The sequence below is a fragment of the Etheostoma spectabile genome, unplaced genomic scaffold, assembly GCF_008692095.1.
Source record: "Etheostoma spectabile isolate EspeVRDwgs_2016 unplaced genomic scaffold, UIUC_Espe_1.0 scaffold337, whole genome shotgun sequence".
NCBI classification, from domain to species: Eukaryota; Metazoa; Chordata; class Actinopteri; order Perciformes; family Percidae; genus Etheostoma; species Etheostoma spectabile.
Genome location: NW_022605587.1, coordinates 343288 through 349544, shown reverse-complemented (window position 1 = coordinate 349544; position 6257 = coordinate 343288).

Here is a 6257-nt window from a genome sequence, read left to right as displayed (position 1 = left end):
GGAGATGTCCTCGCAGTATCTCAGAGGGCTGTCCTACAGCACCAGCTTTGAGGGTAGGAGGTTATTAGCACGAGGACATCCTCCTGTGGACAGCCCTTGAGATACTGCGGGACATCTCCTGTGGACAGCTCTTTGAGATACGGTGAGGACATCGCCTGTGGACAGGCCTCGATATGCTGCAAGAACATTCCGTGGACAGCCCTCGAATACTGCGAGGAAATCTCCTGTGGAAAGGCCTTGTATATTGGAGATGGTATGTGGCTTGAAATGCCTCGAAGCAATTCCCGCAGTAAGGTAGGCTGAGAGAGTGCGGGGGCGAGATGTTGATGAGGGATCTGCGCGGCGTAAGGGAGTTTCTTAGCTGGGTGGTAGGTAAACGTTCGTGGCTGAAAAACTGGCCAATCTGGAGCCAGTGTCTGAATTTCTGAACGAGGAAGCAAGACAATGAGTCTGCTATGCTGTTGTAATGGCCGGGAACTTTGGTGAGCACTAAGCTGTGTTGTGGAGTGAAGAGTATGGATCTTTGGACCATTCGTGCCCCCAAGATGGCAACCCGACATGGGGCGGTAAAGTCATGGAGCGCCACGCATGGAGACCCAGACTCCATGCCAAAACTAAAAAAAAACTCAGGGAAGGCGGGTGTTTGGTGCATCTGACCGCGAGAAGAAAGTTCGACAGGGGAGGGTGATGCGCGGCACATTTCAGAGGGCAAAGTGCCTGAAGGGACATCAGAATCCAGGGTAATGACAAGAACTCAAGGGAGGTGCTAGGCCCTGAGGTTTTCTTACTGGACAGAGGGACGCCGAGTTTGTGAAGAGTGTAACAAGAGTACAAATCGATCGATTGGTAAAAGATCCAGCACAGGCTAGGATAGAGAGTCGTTTAGCTTTCGGACTGCTTTTCAGCGAAGGCGAGGGCACGGAGAAAATAGTCCCCTCCCAGAAGAAACCGACGAAAAAACCTGATCTCAGTGTGAATGGCAAGTTCTTAAAGCACGGTGATGTTGGCTTTGGAAAGCCAAGCCCCACGCCTGCCAGCCGGTCAAAGGGGGGGATGGCGAGATTGATGACGGTACTGCAGGAGAGTCCGGGCATGGGGATTATTGCAGAGATAGATGCTGGGCAACATTAGCCATGAGGGGAAGAAAGGTCAATAATCAACCTCTGCTTCCAGAGTATTTCGAAGTGGCGACCGCCTATGGGACTGAGCGAACACCGGAAAAAGGAGGGCACAACGAACGGGCGGATTTTTTTTCCCAGAAAAATTCCTTCCCTTCCTTGACCACGCAAAGTGGTGACAGGAGAGGGTCAATGAGAGCGGACCGGAGGTTAAGGCAAACGTGCAAAGTCACGAGGAGGCCGCGATACTTGGATGGAAACCAGAGTGAGCCGTTAAGGAGGGAAGTCAACAAAGAGGCAGGGTGGAATGGTGCACCGAAGAACCCCAGGAAGGGATGCACAGGCAGCAAAGGGCCCGGCGTATGTTCGGAGGCAAGGGGCGCCCCAGTACATACCAGGTAAATTGCGGGATGTGACCGGCTGACTGAGTTGCAAAGTGCACGTAATAACTGTAGAAACCCGTCCCCCCGAATCGTAAAGCCATGTCGAGCACGATGGACAAATGATGGTGGAAAAGATGAAGGCCGAGGATTGTCCAGGATGATGCCAGGCAGGTCCTGTAAAGCTGCAGGACAGGGCACAGGAATGTCAGAGTGGCCATCTCGGAAGGAGAGAGGAACAGAAGCTGCATGGCAGTGAGCGGCAGAGGGAAGGGTATAGGAAGGGATAAAGGGATGAAAGGTTGTGTGTGCACGGGGATCTTGTAAAGCCTGCGAACACAGGGATGAAAAGAAGGCTGAGATCGCCTAAGAAATAACAGACACTGAGGGAGCAGGCACAGGGACATACAACCTGACCCCTGCCAGGGGGAGCCAATGGCTGCGGCTTTCAAGGACAAGTGACGGTAGCATGACACCGCCGGCCAAGGCAATGCTGGGGTTCCGGGGGGACCTGAAGTGCCGGGGGCCCGGAGGCTGCAAGCTCGGTTAGAAACAGAGGCTAGGAGAGTTGGAACAAGGCAGGTTATTGTCGCTGCGGCGGAAGGAATGCCTTTCGCTGGAGGGGTAGTCGGTGAAGGCGGGGCACAGTCCGTCCCGAAAAATCGGGACTCTTCGGTGGAGGGCAGAGAGGCCGCGCTACGGAAGAGGGGCGCGCGTGCGGGAGAGTTAGCTGGGCGGCCTAAGACAGATGAAGGGGCGACGCAAGGATGTGGCACGCGCCGACCTGTGGCGCAATTGTCAAACCCGGCAGAAAGGAGGTGAGGAAGCCCAGGAGCCGCTGGGAGCCGGGGGACCGCCGGTCGGTCAGTCGTGGAGTCCGGGCGAAGCCGAGGCCGATGATCGTCGGGACGCAAACACGCGGCGCCAACGAGGACACGAGAGGGGCTCCGACTGCTGCGGCGTGGCTGGAACATACTCAGTTTCAAAGAGACATCGTAGAGCCTTGTCGTCGACGGCAAGTGAGTTACTTCAGATCATGCGGAACGTGCGTGGACAGCAGTCCACAGAAGTCAGCCAATCAGAGAAAAAGGCTGATGCTTAGCACGGGTATTATAGAGTTTTAGGTGAAATTAGATGTTGGCTTGGCATGGCCTGCTCCAATTTAAGTTAACAATTAACTCATTTATTACCATCAGTTATGAAACTACCTTTAACGTTCCACGGATAGCAGACGGGGAAAAAAAGGTAGAAGATATTCTAATAGTATCAGTTATCTGGATGAAGTTAGCTATGACTTGGTCGCACAAAAACAGGTTAAATAAACCACGCCAAAGAACCATTGGACACAATGTGAGAACATGGGAACATCGCGAACATGGAAACATAAGACAGGAGAACATTAAAAAATGGGAAACATGGGACAGGGGACCGGGAAATGGAAGTAAACATGGGGACATGGAGGATGGAAACATTAATTAAAACATGAAAACATGGGGACATGGGAACATAGGACATGGAAAACATGGGGACATGAAACATGGGGGACATGGGGACAGGGAACACTGTGTTGTGTGGTTTGTGTCTCTGTGTGTGTGTGTGGTGTGTGTGGGTGTGGGTGTGTGGGTGTCTGTGGGTGTGGTGTGTGTGGGTGTGTATGTCTGTGTGGTGTATGTGTGTGTGTCTCTGTGTGTGTGTTTTTGTAGTGTGTGTGTCTGTGTGTGTGTGTTGGTGGGTGTGTGTGGGTGTTTGTGTGTCTGTGTGAGGGTTGTCTTTCTGGTGTGTGTGTGTGGGGTGTGTGTTGTGGGTAGTATTTGTATGTGTGTGTGTGTGTGTGTGGTGGGTTCAATGTTTTGGTCATACTACCTCTTCCTTAGCGTCTCCAAGGAATTCCCTCCGTCGTCGCAGGTCTGGTTTTTATACAGACAGGAACCACCCAACCTCTCAGTTGGGAGGGGGGGGCGTTAATATCTGTAAAGATGTTTGTGTGTGTGTGTGTGTGTGTGTGTGGCTGTGTTGGGTTGTGTGTGAGTGTGTGGTGTATGTGTGAGTGGGGTCTTTATGTTGTGTGTGTGTGTAGTGTGTTGTGTGTGTTGTGGCTGTGTGTGTGTGTTTGTTGTGTGTGTCTGTCGTTGTGGGTGGCGTCTGTGTGTGGGTGGGGTGTTGGTGTTTGTGGGTATGTGTGAGTGTGTGTCTTTCTGCGTCTTGTGTGTGTGTGTGTGTGTGTGGTACCTGTTTGTCATACTACCTCATTCATTATGTCTTCCAAAAGTCCCTTAGTCGTAGCAGGTCTGGTTTCTACAGAAGTGAAACACACCCTCTGTTTCCAAAATGGTATTTTGTTTTCATAATGACACACAACCATCATATGAAGACATTCATAAGACCCAGTTTGAACACTGATGAGCTCAAGGCACACCACTTCTTATCCATTCATTAGAATGACGGGGCATTGTTGTTGTCGTGGTACACTTACTACACACAGACATACATAAGTGGTTGTAAGCTTGATTTGAGGAATATTGTTTTATATCCAGAACCCCCAAATACACAGTAACAAATACATTTGATTTTGTCCCACAAAACAATGTACCCAGGTTCATCCCCCATTCCAAACCACCCACAAAAGTTACACATTACACTAAATACAAATTTATTTCATTATTTTGGGGGTTCTTATTCAATTTGATAGCATTGTAAAACAAATTGAACTTGTTTTTGAAATAGTAGCGAGTTAAAAGGGGGGGTTGGACATACAGTCTGTGATTATCAATCACCATTCCATCTTTAATTTAGGCTAATAATCCATTCTGCTTTTCTACTCAAACCTTAGGTCTACTTTTCTATAAAAACGAGGTTATTGACCATAAAATTCAAAAAATAAACTAAAACTGGAGTTACTAAGTTTAGTGTATAGTGTTGGCAAACGTCAAAAAAAGTGAAAAGTGTTTGAAAAAGAAATGGACAAAAACTTAAACAAGTTCAAACATCAATAAACGTGTTGATTTCAAATTTGACATTTACACTTACGTTAATTATTTGCTCTGTACTCTGAATTATTATTTCTTTTAATCGGGTATTCAACCTTTTTGTTGATTGTTTTATTACTTTATTTACTGTTCTTAATTTTGTATTAGTTAGTTTTTTATATAATTTGTAATACAATGGTTTGATGTTTTATGTAACGCTCTTTGAACTGCACTGCGCTGATTATTCACACAGAGACACAAACACCCACCCACACACAGACAACCGATACAAACAGACACACCCCAACCAGAGGACACACACCATCAGAGACACACCCAACACAGCCCCACAGAGACACACACAGACACCCGAGACACACCACAAGAAAAACACACAACACACACACACACACACACACAACAGACACACAGAGACCACACACAGAAGAAACCAAACACAGAACACCCGCACCAGAACAACACACACCAAGGACACACACGGCACACAAACAAATTTAAAAAAAAAATTATAAGTCCCATGTACTTTCTAGAAGTAGAAATGTCTCTGGTGGGGCAGTGGGTGATGTCTATGCCGTATCATGCCAGAGACCCGGGGGCCTATTGCACCGAAACGGATAAGGGATTAGCCAGGATATCAGTTCTCCTGGATAAATTTAGCTTGACTCGGTTGCCCACCCAGGGGAATCAGAGAATTAAGCCCAGCCAAGTAACCAGGAGATTTTTCTTTGCGGATACGCCTGGCCAGAGCAGGCTAACAGCCATGGCTAAGACTAATCCTGGAGTCGAATTTGTCAAATCACTGCCGCTATGATCGAAATAAAGTGTTAACAGTTATTCTGTTGTCTTCTGCTTTAGTTTTATTAACATGCATTAGCCTACTTGTCACTAGTGTGTGCGAGGTTGACTTAAACCCTACTACAGGTGATGGTGAGGATGGTTTCATGGCAACCTGAAAACGGAGTGGGAATTTTCCCGGTGGGACGGTTACTGTTTCAAGGCTGGAGTGCGGTAGTTTCGGGGGGTGGTCAGTGTACTCTCTCTCTGTAAAAGTTGAGAGTCTCGCTTCCAGGTTACAGGAAGCGCTCAGAAGATTAAAGTTGACAATATCAGTAATATCCCAGATGCTCTTATGGCAGACTGGTCAGAGACCAATACATTCATGATAATAAAGGACAGTTTGTGTGAATATTCATACGTGGGTTCTAATGTTTTTTTATTATAGCTTACAGTGGTTCATAACCGTACAATACGTCTCACATCCCTGGACCATAACGGGCCTAGATACAGTATGTTGTAGTGTAGTTCACATTTCATTCAACGGTAACATACACAATGCTTCTTCATCTTTTTATTTGGTGCGGTCACTTTCGAAGAATAAATCACGAAAAACAATGTTTACATATGTTCACAGCGTGGAGTGAAGTGACTTAATTCTTTTTGCTAGTTGTTGTCCCTTTCGATTGTTCTGTCATGAACCATTAATTGTACAAAGAATTAGACCAGGTATAGAGATTTGTGCAATGGTTGATAAAACTGTTCTCACGTTGTGAATAAGGGTTGGATCATTAAGTCATGCATTAGGGTCCCGTTGCCTGAGAACATTGATTATAGGCTTTACATAGAGGTAGTTCAAAGACACGTTACACTAACACCCAGCACATTGTGATAATATAAAAACCGCAACATGAAACTAGCTATTTAAAGTAATTGAAACTAAGTGTAGCCTACTAATTTTGTAAAAATGGAGTATGTAGTGACTACAGGCTAAGGAG